The sequence below is a fragment of the Phascolarctos cinereus genome, unplaced genomic scaffold, assembly GCF_003287225.1.
Source record: "Phascolarctos cinereus isolate Bilbo 61053 unplaced genomic scaffold, phaCin_HiC Scaffold_726;HRSCAF=1367, whole genome shotgun sequence".
Taxonomy (NCBI): domain Eukaryota; kingdom Metazoa; phylum Chordata; class Mammalia; order Diprotodontia; family Phascolarctidae; genus Phascolarctos; species Phascolarctos cinereus.
In genome coordinates, this window is record NW_027556098.1 from 424595869 (window position 1) to 424612010 (window position 16142).

The following is a 16142-nucleotide window of genomic DNA, read 5'->3' on the forward strand; positions in this document are numbered from 1 at the left end:
CCCTCTTCTCTTCTCTTCTTCCTCTATACTACTTCACTGGGAGATCTCATCAGCTCCCATGGATTTAATCACCATCTCTATGCTGATGATTCTCAGATGTACCTTTCTTGTCCCAGTCTCTTGGCTGACCTCCAATCTCTCCTCTCCAACTGCCTTTCAGACATCTCCAACTGAATGTCCAGTAGACACCTTAAAGTCAACATGCCCCAAATGGAACTTGTTATCTTTCTCCCTAGACCATGCCTCCTCCCACTGCTACCTTTCCTATTACTGTATGGCACCATCCTCCCAGTCCGTCAGGCTTCCAGCCTATAAGTCGTCCTGGACTCCTTATTGTCTCTCACCCCCATATGCAATATGGTGCCAAGGCCTGTTGATTTTACCTCGGCAGCATCACTCCAATGTGTTCCCTTTTCTCTGATGCTGCCACCCCCTGGTGCAGGCCCCCATCACCTCATTCCTAGATTAATGCCAAAGCTGCCAGGGGTTTACCTACCTCTAGTACAACCTCCAGTGATTTCCCAAGGGGCAGGTCCCATCACTTCACCTTCCCACCCAGTAAACTCTCGTGGCTTCCTACTGACCCCAGGATCAAATACAAAATGCCCTTCGTAACCTGACTCCCTCCTACCTCTCCAGTCTTCTTAGACCTCACCCCCCGTGACAGACTCTTGGATTCAGTGATCCTGGGCTCCTGGATGTTCCACACACAAGATCCTCCACCTCTCAGCTCCAGGCTCTCTCTCTCTCTGGCTGTTCCCCGTGCCTGGAAGGTTCACCCTTTTCTTCACTGCCTCCTAGCTTCCCCAACTTTCTTCAAGTCCCAGCTAAAATCCCACCTCCTACAGGAAGCCTCCCCCAACCCCTCTTAATTCCAGTGCCTTCCCTCTGTTAATTATTTCCTATTTATCCCATCTATAGCTTGTCTGTATGTGTTTGTTTGCTTCTTGTCTCCCCCATTAGACTGTGAGCTCCTTGAGGGCAGGGACCGGCTTCTGCTTCCTCTTGTGTTCCCAGAGCTTAGCATAGTGCCTGGCACATAGTAGGCACTTAATAAATGTTTATTGACTGACTGCCTTTAGAATAAAATATAAACACAAGCTGGCATGTGCAATCTGGCTGCAACCTACTTGTCTAGCCTTATCTTATACTATTTCCCTTTCACACATTAGAGCCAGGCTGGACTAGTATTCTGTTCCTTATTCTTGTCCTGTGGTTGGTTTTTTTAAAATTATGTCCCCCCCACCCACCCCATTCAATTTCTATCTGTCAAGGTCCCTTCCTTCCAAGTCCAACTGCATGGATTCCCTCTCCCCCACTTCGTGGAAGTGATCCCAACCCTCCCAACACGCCTCACAGCCCTCCTCCACAACCCTCCCTTGAATGTCAGTCAGCAGCTCCTAGAGTCAGATTAGCAGGTTCTGAGATCAGGTTATGAGTATGACTTCTTATCCCCAACCTGGGCAACAGACCTTATACATAATGATGACCTAATAAATGCCTGTTAGATTAAATGAAGCATCAGAGCTGGAGTGGGCTCTAGAACATAGGATGTTGAAGCTAGAGGAGACCATAGAGCACAGAACCCCTGAGTGTGGTGGTCTGGATTTTAGATTTAGAATATAAAATAGCAGTGCAGCAAAGCTAGAAAGGACTTCAGAATGGAGAACATTCAAGTTAGGAGAGATCCTATAACTTGGCACATTACATCGAGTAGCAGGGCTTAAAAGCCCAGAACGTTAGAGCCTGAAGGAGCCTTAGAACCAAGGATGGCAGAACTGGAAAAGTCCCAAGATTTAAAAAAGGGAAGGTGAGAACACAGAACACACAACATCTAAGATGGACAGGACCTTACACTTCGAGTGGGAAATGTCAGAGCTAGAGGAGAACTGAGAACTGGCAATATGGAATGGAGAAAACTGGAAGGAACCTTCAGACATAACATGTCAGCTGGATGAAGGGACCTCAGATTTAAACCATAGGGAGTCTGGAAGACTTAATCTAGATCTTCTTGTTGAGTCATTTCAGTCCTGTCCAACTCTCTGTGACCCCATGTGGGGTTTTCTTGGCAGAGATACTGGACTGGTTGACCATTTCCTTCTCCAGCTCATTCTACAGATGAGGAAACTGAGGCAAACAGGGTGAAGTGATTTGCCTGGGGTCACACTTGCTAGTAAGTGCCTGAGACTAGATTTGAACTCATGAAGATGAGTCTTCCTGATTCCAAGCCCAGTGTTCTATCCATTGGGCCATTTAGCTGCTGGCTTTAGATCTTAGAATCTTAGAAAAGATCTTAGAACATAGAGCCACAAAAGCTGAAATGGAAGAGAACACAGGATGTCCAAATTGTAAGGGACCTTGAAACAGAACCCAGAATGTCTGAGCTGGAAGGGACTTCAGAACACAGAATCTCAGAGCTAAAAGACCCCCAAACATAAGCTCCTTAGAACTGGTCTGCTTCTTTCTTGGTCTCCTTCACAAAGTACTGGTCCCTAACAACTAACTCTTTGTGAAATTGAACTGAATTGAATGTTAGCACTGGAAGGGCTGTGGGCACATAGCACATAAGTCCAAGAGCCCCTCAGAACATAGCATGTCGGAGCTAGGTGGAACCTGCTTGAGAATGCTTGAACTGAAAGAGACTGTGGGGTTTAAAATATAGACCTTCTCATTGTATTTCTGGCCTTCTTATTGGGCAAGGGAGGGAAAGAATTTGGAAGTGAAAAATAAAAGTTAAATTATGAATAAGTAAATAAAATTGTTAATGTATACTATACACATATGTGCGTATATAGTATACATTAAGTGTAATAGACATGTAGGCAAACCTGTAAAAGTCACATTGACCCAGAGAGCCAGAGCCATAAGAGAACATCAGTCAGACCTAGAAAAGGTCTCGATGAGTCTTGGAAGAGAGAGCATGGTGTCCGAGCTGGAAGCCCTTCCTCCACAGAAGCCAGAAAGCTCGCCCACGCTCACCTGGCCAAGATGCTTGCCTTTCCTGACCCGGCTCCTCAGCCACCTTCCCCTCGCTCTCCTCGCTTCCTCTCCCCTCCTTCAGTGAGGAATGGGGGAATATGTTCCAGGGCAGCCACTCAGTCACACCTCTATGCCCCAGCCAAGGGAGCTTGTCTGAGAATGAGCAATTGGATGCTTGCTGGCCTAGCTCTGATACAATGGAAACTCCACTGGTGCTGGAGACAGAGGCCTGGTAAAGTCTCACTTCTGCATGACCTTGGGGATGTGCCTTCACTTCCTCGGGTCTCAGTTTCTCCATTTGTAAAATAAAGGGATTGGATTAGGTCCAGCTCCTGAGAGCCTTCCTCCTCTGAGATTCTGATTCTAAGTAAGGTATCCTCATTACCAACCCTGGTTCTATAATTAGTGGGTCAGATGAAGCTTGGAAAGGGAAGGAAAATATAGAGGTGTCTGTTCATTCAACAAATACAGAACAGTACTATCTCTTGGAGAGAGAAACCCCCTGCAGTTGGTCACCATGTATGGACCAGAGCTCTGGGCCCAGGTTAAAGCCCAGAGGGGCCGGGGAGAGATGAGCACAGACTGGAAGGGCAGGGAGAGAAGAGTAGCTAAAGGGATGTCACCTCCAGGTGACAAGGGGCTGGCTGGAAACCAGCAGACCTTGACTGTGTCACCACAAGAAAGGCAACCCCTGCTCTGAACCTCAGGGCCCTCATCTGTGCAATGGGGACATCAGCCTCGATTATTCCAAGGACCTTCTTGACTTGGATGTTATCTTGAGCCTCCTATGCAATCACTCCACAAAGCAATCTGGTAGACCCTGAGGATATAAAGGCATGGAGGCAGGCCCTGTCCTCAGGGAGTACACCAGGTATAGATACAGAGGCAGATCAAATATACACAAGATGGTGGCAGGCATCAAGGGCAGAGAAGGGCAGAGACTGGCCCTTGGAGGGAAGAGGGTCCCTGAAGAAGGAAACCTGCCTCACCACTCCTGCTCTCCACTCTCACCCACACCTTACTCCTGACCTTGGTCATCTGCACCCTAGGGCCTCATCCCTTTAAATCCACTTCTTTGCCTGATCTCCCCTAGAAGCTGGCCACCCTGCCCCCATTCTCCCCTCCATCTAAAGGTCTATACCAGGCCCCTTCCCTCTGCTCCCCAAATCCTGTTCTCCCTCTCCCAAGAACTCAGCCCCCAGTCACTCCCTTGGCTCCAATCTTGGGGAGGGGGACTCATCTAATCCCACCTGTCATGTCTGGGACATCCAAGATAAGTGTCCCCTCCTTCAAGAAGCCTTCATCATTTCCTCCCCAGCGGTCTCCCTCCTTCAAATACCCGGCACCACCTTATGCCTGTGTGGATGGGTCTATCCTCCAGGCAAAGGAGAGCCTGAGGATCAAGGTTAGGACGAAGGGGGCAAGGGGCCAGGACTGAAGGGGCCATCTGCAGACAGTGAAGGAGCACTCCGACGCTCCAGCTCCTCAGGCCCCTCCTAAAATGGGGGCTAGAACCCAACACAGTGTTCCAAGACGGCCTGAGCCCGTTCCCCGGGCTTCCCTTCATTGTGGCCAAAGAGTCACATCTGGCCCCTCGCTCTGTCCTCCTGCCAGGACTCCCCTGAGACCTAGGACAGAGGCATCGGGCCTGCCATGCCTTAGATCTTCCCTACACCCCCACCCCCACCCCCACACACTCACCCCCACATACACACGCACTCACACACATACCCACACACACACTCACACATACATGCACCCCCCCCCACTCACACAGATACACACTCACAATACACACGAACACATATACACATACATTCACACACACTCCCACGCACATACATATACACTCACAATACACAAACACATATACATATATATCCATATATGTTCTAATACACACAATACACACATACTCATACACACGCACACACATACACACTCACAATATGCACACCCATACACACTCACACACACATATACATAAACACATACATGCTTACACATATATACACTCACACATACACACTCACACACATCCATACACATATACACACTCACAGTAACACATCCATACACACACAACACACATATATACACTCATACATACACACTCACACATACACACCCACACACGTGTACTCACACACAAACACACATACATATTCATGCACATTCACAACATATATATCCATAAACACTCACACACATAATATACACTCACATATCATACACACACACACACACACACACAGAGATACACTCTTGAGTGACTGTACTTTCAGGCACTTGCCCCCTGTCCCCTGCTCCTCCCCTTCTCCCCACAGCCACTGGGCCTTTGCTCTGGCTCAGGCCCACACACAGCCCCTGCCCGTGTTTTCTGGCCGCCTGGCTCCTGGCCCATTCCCTCAGGACTCAGAGAGCCCCAGTCCCCTGAGTCCCTGACCTAAGACCTGCCTCCAGCTCCTACCTGCGATGGTCATCCCCACCCCTGAGCCCCATGGTTGCCGCAGGACCCCTCCATCCAAAGCTCTCCATCTGGCCCTGCTCCTCAGCACTCCCATGCCTTAGCCCTGGTAACTTATCTGAAGAGCCATAGCTGATCCCTGCCCCTCTCTGGCCCCAGGACTGAGTCATCTGGCCCAAGGAGCCCCCACTCCCACATAAAACCACAGCATCTCAAAGCTGGCAAGGCCCTCATCTAGTCCAGCCTGTGCCAAAACAGGGACCCCCTCCAAGTGGCAATCCAACCTCCATCTGACGGGGCGCTCACTACCTACTTTACTTCAGGGCAGCTTTGGGGACAAATGGCCAAATCTGATAGATTTTCTTCAGTCTTCATCTTTCTTGGGTTTCTGCAGCTTGGGCTCTGCTGACCGTCCTCTCCTCCCAGACGCTCTCTTTTCTCTAGGTTTTCCTGCCACCGTTCCCTCCTGACTCTCCTCCTACCTGTCTGACCACTCCTACTTGGCTCCTTTACTGACCTCATGCAGAGGGCAGCACTGCTGAGCGCGTCCTGCCCTGGGCAGCTCCCTCTGAGGGCAGGGGAACCAGCGCAGGGCTTCTGTGCCCTGGCATGGCCAAGGAGGAGAAGCAGGAGCCGCCTGTGAGGAGGTGCAGATCTGGTGACTCCATGAAGCCTCCCACGAGCTGCGGCTGTCCCGTGGGCTCTGGCCAGGCTCCCCATTCTCCCGTTGTACTGTCTCACTCGGTGATTTCCTCTGTGCTTAGAAATCCAACGGTCATCTCTATGCTGATGATGCTCGGATCTACTTCTCTGCCCTCGTCTCTCTCCTGACCTTGGCATCTTACATGGCCAACGGCCCATGAAACACTTCAGGCCGGATGGCCCAGAAACACCCGAACCCCAACAGGTCCCAAACAGAACCCCTCCCCACTTCTGGCCTTCCTGACTGCTGTCAGGGCTCCTGGTCACTCAGGTTCATAAGCCAGGAGCCACTGTCCACTCCTCCTCACTATCTCTCACCCACCATTCCCCACCAGCCACCATGTTCTGGGGATTTCCTTGTCTCCCTTCTCTTCTGCCCTTGCCCCCACAGAACCTCGTCACCTCACACCTGGACTGGCAGTAGGCAAGGGGGGGGCCGTCTGCCTGCCCCCAGGCTCTCTCCCTCCATTTCATCCTCCATTCAGCCCCCAAAGGGACCCTAACCCTAAAGCTCAGGTCCAGTTATGTCACCCAGACATGCACACACACATGCACACATGCACAGATACACATGCACACACAGGCATACACACAGGCATGTACACGCACACACACACACACACACCACAATGTAACACATGCAACACATATTATACACACATGCATAGCACACACATGTACACACATGCGCACATCACAATGCAACACACATGCATTACACACGTACATGCACACACGCACACCACACAGGTATACACATGCACGTGCATACACACATGCACACACATGTACATGCACATGCACACACATGCACACACATACACACACAAACTCAGTAACCTCTAGTGGCTCCCTATGGCCTCCAGGAACAAATATAGAATGCTCTGTTTGGCCTTTGCAGCCCTTCTCAACCTGCCCGCTCCTCTCTGTGCTGTCTCCTTCCACCTCAAGACCCCCACACCCTCAGATCCAGTGACCCCACCTCCACCTTGCAGCTCTGGCTAGTTCTTTGGCCTGCCCCCATGCTCTCCCTCTTCCTCTGTCTCCCGGCTTCCTACAAGTCCCAGCTAAGATCCTACCTTCTTCATGAAGCCCTGAACCCCGCTAATGTGGTGCCTTCCCTCATTTATCCTGGATACAGCCTGCTCTGTATGTCTTTCCCATTAGACTGTAAGTGCCTCAAGGACAGGGCCTATCCTTTGCCTCACACAGGGCCTGGCACACAGTAGGTGCTTAATCAATGCTTGCTGACTGACTGGGAAGCTTTCCCTGAAATCTAGCTCAAATCTGCATGCTCCAGAAACTTCCCCTGATTGCTCCTGGTTCTGTCTTGGGGCCCCTCCTCTGTGGGATGGCTCCTGACAGCCTTGAAGGCAGGGTCCATCCATGCTCCCTCCTCTGCCTTCTCCTCTTGAGGCTACCCCACCCCCAACTCCTCCAGTGGCTCTCCCAAGGGCCTCAGCTTTCCCATTCTACTTGGGGTCTTCTGGCTGCTGTCTAGCTCAACAGCACCCTCCCTAAGACGTGGATCTAGAAAGACATGCTATCCCATGTGTGGTCTGCAGTGACCCCTCCATCTGTCCTCAGGCCTCAACCCATACCCAGCCCTTGCCCCTATTTCCTCCTTCCAGGACTAACTTATCCTCACCCTCCCAGCCCCCTGCTCTCCCCTAGCATAGGGGGTGGTAGAGACCCAACATTCCCACCCCACCCCCTCCATTTCCTAGGGCAACACCACAGCCCCCTCCCAACTTCCTCCTCTGTCTCCAACTGCCATGACAACAGTCTTGAGCAGGTTACTAGGCAACTGGGGGGAGAGAAGGAACTGCCTGCCTTTCTCCAAACACCCCAGAGCCTCTCCCCCCTCCCCAGACTGGCAAATCCACCCTGCCTTCAGGGGTCAGTGAGGGCATTGTCTGCAGCCCCACCTGAGAGAGAACTACCACCCTCAATGGTTACCCTGACCTAGTCTGAGGGGCAGGGGGAAAGGCTGAGGCAGGGCAAAGGGAGTGTGGAGGAAAGAGAGACCAGAGAGTGTCTCTTACACATCCTATGTGAGTGCCTGGAGCCAGGCAGTCACCTCCACTCTGAGGACGAGGTAAGCACCGCCTGACATCCATGCCCTTGCGTGCCGGGGACACCCCTGCATGAGAAGTGAGGAGGCTCAGATAGACCCTCCCAGCTTCACCTTAGTTTCCCTGAGCTATAACCTCAGGCAAATCCCTTTGCTTCTTCCTCTGTAAGAAGAGGTTGTGGTATGGGAGCAGAGGTTCTTAATCCGGGGTCCAAGGACCCTTTGGCAGTCAGATTTCAGGAAGTCCATGAACTGTGAAAAGATGCATCTGAATTTCAACAAAATCGGAGTCCTTTGTAATCCTGTGTGTTTCATTTCATGTATTTAAAACCATGATTCTGAGAAGGGGTCCCTGGGCTGCACCAGATTTGAAAAACAGGTCCATGATACTCACAAAAATAAAGAACTCATGACTCGGAGGGTCTCTGAGGCTCCTTCCAGCTGTGGCTTTTGGTGAATGATATGGGGGAGGGAGGAAGAGGGATATGGATCCCAATCTGTCCAAAAGACCCTAGCAGGATCCATATCTTGCGCCCTGACTCAGGGACCTACACACTAACCAGTGCTTGAGACGCATCACCTCAGATGACACTCACAGCCCTGCCTGGGAGGGTACTTTAGGTAGTCGGAGGTCCACAGACCTGAGACAACTTGTCTCTAATCACACAGCTGGTAAGTGGCTGCCACGGAATCTGAACCTCTATGCTTCTGTTGTGCACTGCTCTAATTATTGGGAGATTTTCCTTACATCTAGATGAAATCTGGATTCATCCCATTTGCACAATTGTCCCAGTTTTGCCTTTTGGGGCCATGAAAATAAATTTTAATTATAACGAACAGAGTGAAGCAAACAGAATTAGGAACACAGCATACAAAAGGAATATCAAAAACATAAGCAGAAAGAACAGCAACCACAGAAAACCCTAATGCTGAACACTGTGTAATTACAGTGACCAAGGTCGGCCCTGAGGAAAAGATAAGCAATGCCCCTCCCCCCCTTCTTTGCAAGAGTGGGAATCTCTGGGTGTGAAAGATTGCACATGTTGTCGGGTTGGGTTGATGTGAAGGGTTTTTCTTCTTTCTTTTTTTTGTTACAAGGGATGGTTCACTGGATAAGGGTAGAGGCAGAATAGTAATCTGTATTTGAAAATAAAGAGTGTAAAAACAAAAGGTATCAATAAAAAAAACATAAAATAAATAAATAACATAAAATAAAATATAAAAATTTTATTCCCTAGGCAATAGGGGCATGATGAAGAGCTGTGGTCAGTCAACTGTGACCTGGCTACCAGTAACAGCAGCTAACATTGAGACAGAGCTTTTTTTTTTTTTACAGGTTTACAAAGCCTTTTACACCCATTAACTTATTTGTCCCCCCACAATAACCTTGTGAAGTAGGTACTAAAAGTATTTTTTCTCTCCATTTTACAGATGAGGAAACTGAGGCTTGGAGAGGTTCAGTGATTTCATCATGATCACACAGCTATCATCAGAGGCAGGATTTGAACCAGGGTCCTGCCAGGCTTCAAATTCGAGATTCTCTCTAATATACCACATTGGTTCTCTACTCTTGTGTGATGGCACTATGAGGAGCCTTAGATGTGGAGCCAGAAAATGGGTTCAAAAACTGGCTCTTCCAGTTGCTGTATGACCTTGGACAAGTCTCTTCCCCTATTTGGGGCTCAGTTTCCTCATCTGTAAAATGAAGAGTGGGCTAGCTGACCCCCAAGGTCCCTTCCTCCTGGCTCTAATTCTATCATTCTGTGACCTACCCTCTGATGAGTGTGGGTCTTTGCAGGATGGAGTTGAGGAAGGAGGGAAGGAGCCTTAGCCTGTTCTGAGAAGAGAAGGGCAATTAGTTACTTGCCCCTGGACACAGGGAGCCAGTTAGCAACTTCCTGCCCAGAAAAATCAAACTGTTACCTTTAGCCAGATGACATGTGGAACATGGCTGTGGAATGCTGGAGAGATGGATTCCCCCTACCCCCTGACAAAGGCAGGTTGGGGAGTCAGCCAGTCTAGACACCTACATGGGTGGCACCTAGACTGTGACATAATTAGGGATTAAAGAAGGGAAGACAGAAGCCTGTCACCTATATTCTGGAAAGGGGAAACACAGTCACCTCTGTCCTGACACAGGGAGCCAAGTGGTCACCTCTACTCCACAAAGGAAACCTTCCTGTTACCTGCTCTTTGACACGGCCAAGGAAGCAACGGCCATAGCCTGTCACCTGTATCCTGACCTGATCCTGAGTGTGAATCATATAACCTCCTACAACAAAAACCATTGTCAAGACAGCAACACCCAATCACCTGCTCTATTAATTTATTCATTCAATACGTATTTATTAAATGTCCACTATGTGCCAGTCTCTATGTCAAGCATTTTGTAAATGTTATCTCATTTGAGGTTAACAAACCTGGGAGATAAGTTCTATTATTGTCCCCATTTTACAAATGATGAAGTTGAGGCAGGCATAGGTTCAGTAATAACAATAGTAGCTAACATGTATCTAGCGCTTACTAGGTACTAGGCATTATGCTAAGCACCTTACAGTTATCTCATTTGATTCTTACAACCCTGGGAGATAGGTGCCATTATTATCCTTATTTTTCAAATGAGGAAACTGAGGCAAACAGAGTAAATTGCCCAGGGTACCTCATCTAGTCGGTGTATGAAGCTGGATTTGAACTCAGGTCTTCTTAACTCCAGGGTGTCCATGCATTACTGAGCCTGACAACCCCTCTCCCCCGAATCACAGTGACATCTCTGCCTCCACATTGGCTGAGAATGGCAATCTCTTCTGAATTCATCAAACACTCTGTTTTGTAACTCTCTAGTGCGCTTAGGATGAAATAGTGTACCTTACAGTTATCTATGCTTGTCCTACCTTCCAGTAGACTCTAAGTTCCCTGAAGGCAAGAACATGTCTGACCTAAATTGTGTACCTTTCCCAGATCCCAGCACACTGTTCCACACTGGTCTGAGGCCAAGAGACAGAGACAAAGAAGAGAGTGAGGCAGGGTAAGTGATAAAGACAGACCCGGGCAGGCAGAGGAAAGGGAATGAAAGGGAGAGGCGCTTAGAGAGAAGAAAGAGGTCAAGAATGGCAGAAAGACCACAGAGATGGAGGAGAGGAAAGCAGAGACAGCAGAGGACAAAGAGGCAGAGAAAGAGGTGAAAGAAGACCGGACTGAAAAACAGGCATGGTAAACGTGAAATGAAGGCAGCAGTCCTGAGATGACAAGGTTCACATGGGGCCAGAGAGATGGACTAGCAGATCAGAGTCTAAAGGCATGGAAGGAGAAACAAAAGGCAACAGGGCCAGCAGGGGAGCAGTTCAGATCAAGGAAGATGGGTCAAGGAAAAGAGAAGAATGCAGCAGAAACTGTGGAGAAAGGGAGTGGAGAGTAGGGGGAGAATGACGGAGCCAGGCGACTCAAGATGCCACATTTAGACAGACGGGCAATAAGAAGAGAAGGATGAGTGGAAGAGGTGATGGAGGGGATGAAAGATGGAGATGGATGATGAAGATGGAAAGGGAGACAGAGAGAGAGAGACAAGTGATCAATAGAGTCGGATTGCAGAGAAAGAAAACGAGGCAGACAGAGAGAATGAGCTGGAAGGGGGCTAGAGGCGGCAAGAGAGAAGAGGTCACTGAATGAGAAAGTTTGCGGGGGGGGGGCAGCAGGAAGAATCCAGCTTCCCTCCTCCTCCCAGTGAAGGCCTCTTCCCAAGCCCTCTGTCTCCTTCCACAGAGCCATGAGCAAGTGGAGGACCTGTGTGCAGGCATGCCTGTGTGTGCATGCGTGTGTAAAGGGGGGGACACTATGGATAGATGCTTCTCTCTGAATTAGCCACTTCATTGTGCCCTCCCCACATGCTATGTTAATCCTTCTCTGGGCTCAGGGGAAGCCTCTGACATTAGCTGGGCTCTTACTTTTAGCTGAGTGTCACTGGCAGTGTGCTGACTGACTCTCTCTGGCTATCTCTCTATGATGCTGTTTGTATCGCACAGCACGAAGGTCTGATTGTGTGTGTGTGTGTGTGGGGGGGGCTCTATAACTTTGTGGCTGTCTAGGGGGCTGGACCAGAAAATCCCACTCTAATGGTCAATGCTCCAAGGTCCCTCCCAGCTCTGACGTTCTACTTTCTCTGATTCTCAATGTCTCTGTCACTGTCAGTCTGATAGTGAGTGGGCTGTCTCTGTAACTCACACTGTGTATGAGGCCCTCAGCATTTGTGTGTGTGTGTGTAGGGGGGGGGGTTGTCTAAGACAAGGTCTTTGTGCGTCTGGTCAAGCCCCTCTTGGCTGTGTCTGTGAAAGGCTCCGTGTTTGCCTCTGAACGGCCATACTTCTGTCTTTCTCACAATTGTTCTCTGACTCTGGATGGCTTTGGGGTCTGTAACTGTTCAAGTCTCTAATCCCACATCTGTATGTTGAGGAGGGCTGACTCAGTCTCTTTTCTAATAACTCTGTGTGAGTGTGTGAGAGAGAGACACTATGTAAGTCCCTGGAGCCTGACTGTAACTTCTCTCTAATCCTGTCTGTCTGCCCCCACCCATTTTGTGTCCATCCCTTTCTCTTTCTTTGTGACTCAGTGTTGCATGATGGAAAAATCCCTAGATTCAGAGCTGGAGGACCCTGGTTTGACTTAAGAGCCTTGGGCAAGTCACTTTCCCTTCCAGGGGTCTGTTTCCTCACCTGTAAAATGGGGTGATCATACCCATACCACTTACCTCAAAGGGTCATTCTGAGAATAAAATGTAACGTAAACCAAACTGATGAAAAGCCAGATTATTGCCTCTCCCTGTCACCCCTCATAGACACTCAATGGGCCTCTCAAAGCAGTTGAACATATTATTGAACACCTACTGTATGCAGAAGGTGCCTTCCCTACACTCCTACCTGCTGGGTCTCATCCACCCTGGGTATTTCTTTCAGTGTGTGTGTGTGTGTGTGTGTGTGTGTGTGTGTGTGTGTGTGACCCTGAGTGTATCTCTCTTACAGCGTTTCTCACTCAGTGTGTCTCTCTTCAATTCCAAATATGTCCTTCCTGTGGATGTGTGTGAGTGTGCAGCATGAAGAGAATCAGATACCACAATATGAGGAAATTCACAGAAAAGGAAGGAGGTAGGAAAAAGGGGGAGAGATGGGGGGAGCATGCTGGTCTTTGGGGACATCTGGAGCCCTGAGCTTCTAAGGGAATGGAGAATAGGGACTGGGGGACGCAGAGGCTGGGCCACCAAGTTTCGAGAGCAGAGCTGGCTGCCGGAGGGGTCCTGGAAGGGAGTCGGCTCCAATTCCTCCCAGAGCCTGCTGCTGCTGCCTCAGTCCCTGTCTGGCGGCTGCGCGGGCTGGGACTAGGCATGTGAGGCGCATAGCAATGGAGCGATGCAGAGAAGATGACTGCAGCTCCTGGCCCAGGGGGTCGGGGTGCAGGGGGCCTTCCCTCCCTGGAGTCAGCCCCTCCTCAGGGGAATTCCCCACCCCAATAAGAGGCTTCCAAGAGATAACTGTTTGGAGGGTGAAGGGAGGAGGAGGAGGGGCTGGGAGGAGGCTTGGAAGAGCATGGGGGGCAGAGGGAGCACTCTGGATGGGTCAGAGAATTTGAGAGGTTTCGTGGAGGCCATGGAGAAGGAAAAGGAGCAGAATAGGAAGATCTAGGAGGAGGAGAGTGGGGGGCAGTGAGGCCCAAGAATAGAGGAAATAGCCAAGCAGGGATTGAGGGCCTGAGTTTGGGAACCTCAAGGAGAGGAACAGGGCAGTGGGGGAGATAGGTGAGACTGGGGACCCTGGGAGAAGGGTATGGGACTGGGCAGGGACCTTGGGGAAAGGGATGAGGATGGGGCCTGGCCCTAAGGAATGACGACTGGGGCCTCTGAGGAGCGGAAAGGTTCTGGGGGAGAGTGGTGGGGCTGGAAATGAGATCCTGGGCAAGGGCTGGAAAGGCTGGAGGCGCTGGAAAGAAGGAGGGGTCCTTGGGTGAGAAAGATGGGAAGAGAGACATAGCGGGAGGTGTGGGTGCATATCTTGGGGGAAAGGGACCCTACTATAGAGTAGCTGGAGGTGCTGGACAGAGGGGCAAAGATCCCAGAGAAGATGGAGCTGGAGCTGGAGCTGGGAGAGGGATGGACCAGAAGGCTAGGACAGAGGGAGGAGAATGAAAGATGGGGAGAGGAACAGCCATGGAGAGATGAATGCAGATGGAGGAAGGGAGGCAGGGCTTGACAGGAGGGTAAGTATTGGGAATGGGAATGAAGAGATAGGGACGTGAAGAAAGAGTGACTGAGACAGGGATGAAAACAGGAAGAGAAGAAGAGAGAGGGCCATGGATGAAGGCAGGGCTTGGGCAGTGCCAGGAGCCCTGGGAAGATGGATGGATGGGGATGGAAGAAAACAGGCCGAATTTGGGGAGAGATGTGGGTAATGGAGACAGGAAGGAAGATAAGGGAGAAGGGAAGGGGTCGGGACTGGAGAGAGGGCTAAGGCTGGCCCGACAGGATGGGGCTGGGGCAAGGAATGGCAGAGGGGTAGCAGATGGGGACTCCGGGGGGGCACAGGGCCAAGGACTGAAGTGGGGAGAGGAGGTTGGGCCCCTCTCTCCGCATTTACCCCCCCACCACCTTTTCAATTCTTACTTCCCAAACTCCCCGGTTCTCCTCTGTTGCCGTGGCAACGGCTCCTGCCAGGCACGGTCACCAAGGAAACCCCGTGCCCGCCTCTCTCCTCCCCCCCTCCCCTTCACCGGCGTGCCCCCCCCAACCCCCAACAGCAGCGGTGGAGAGAGGACTTTGCCGCCCGCCCCGGAAGAGGGGGGAGCAGCCCCCAAATCGGCACAGTAGCCCACATGTCTTGTCCTCAATCCCAGGCTCTCCCTCCCCAGGCTGAGCTCGCAGCCTGCCCCCTCCCAAGGACGAGGAGGGACCCCCTCCATACACGCACACACCTGGCCCAGAATCACCTCCTTTTTGGTTCTCTAAGGAGATCCCGCCCCCCTCCCTATCCAACGCCCCTCCCTCATTAGAGGGTGCGTGGGCGCAGGGCCCCCTCCCCAAGCTACTCACAGCGAGAGGCGGGGCTCCCTCGGGGACGCTGCATGGCCAGCCCCGGGGGGGGGTCACCCCCCAGCGAGGCGCAAGGGTCTGGGGGCGGGGCTGCGGCGGGGCCGGGGTCTCTCCTCCTGCTCCTGCTCCTGTTCCTCGGTGCCCCCTCCCCAGGCGGGGCGGGGCGGGCGCGGAGGCACAGCTTGGGGAGGGGGGCGCTCTGCGCCTGCCTTCCTGGCCCCCCCCAGGGCTAGCTCCTGCCTGCCTTCCTGCCTGCAGCCTCCCTCCTTGTCTCTCGGCCGCCTGCCTGCCTGCCTCCTGCCCGCCTTCCTGGGGCCCCAGCAGCTCGGCTCTCCCCCCCCCCCCCCAGGCCCCGGCCCCGGCCCCGGCCCCCGCCTCGCCTGCCTCGGACGGTGCGATGCGGCAGCCACCGAGAGCAGCCGAGAGCGGAGGAGACGAGAGAGGAATACTGATGAAGGCGGCTACAGGAGGGAGGGAGGGAGGAAGGGAGGGAGACAGAGAGAGGCAGAGAGAGGGAGGAGAGAGAGGGAGGGAGGGAAGAGGGAGGAGAGAGAGAGAGAGAGAGAGAGAGAGAGAGAGAGAGAGAGAGAGAGAGAGAGAGAGAGAGAGAGAGAGAGAGAGAGAAAAGGGGGAGGGAGGGAGACAGAGAAAGGGAGAATGAGGGAGGAGAGAGGAGAGGGAGGGAAGAGAGAGGGAAGGAGGGAGGGAAGAGAGAGGGAAGGAGGGAGGGAGGGAGAGAGAGTGAGGGAGAGAGGTGGTGGAGAGGAGGGGGAGAGGAGGAGGAGGAGGAGAGAAGAAGAAGAAGAAGAAGAAGAAGAAGAAGAAGAAGAAGAAGAAGAAGAAGAAGAAGA

At 51.6% G+C, this 16142-nt stretch overlaps 1 long non-coding RNA gene across 2 annotated transcripts; it reads right to left on the bottom strand.

Moving 5' to 3' along the window:
- Nucleotides 1–7961: 7961 nt before the first annotated feature.
- Nucleotides 7962–15602, bottom strand: LOC110197913 (uncharacterized). 2 transcript variants are annotated; one of them, XR_002321590.2, is made up of 4 exons: nt 15292–15602; nt 10146–10268; nt 9995–10059; nt 7962–9359 (listed from the first exon to the last, which is right to left on the bottom strand). It is a non-coding gene; the product is annotated as an uncharacterized LOC110197913 (long non-coding RNA). The 2 variants fall into 2 exon arrangements; XR_002321591.2 differs by lacking the exon at nt 10146–10268.
- Nucleotides 15603–16142: the final 540 nt, after the last annotated feature.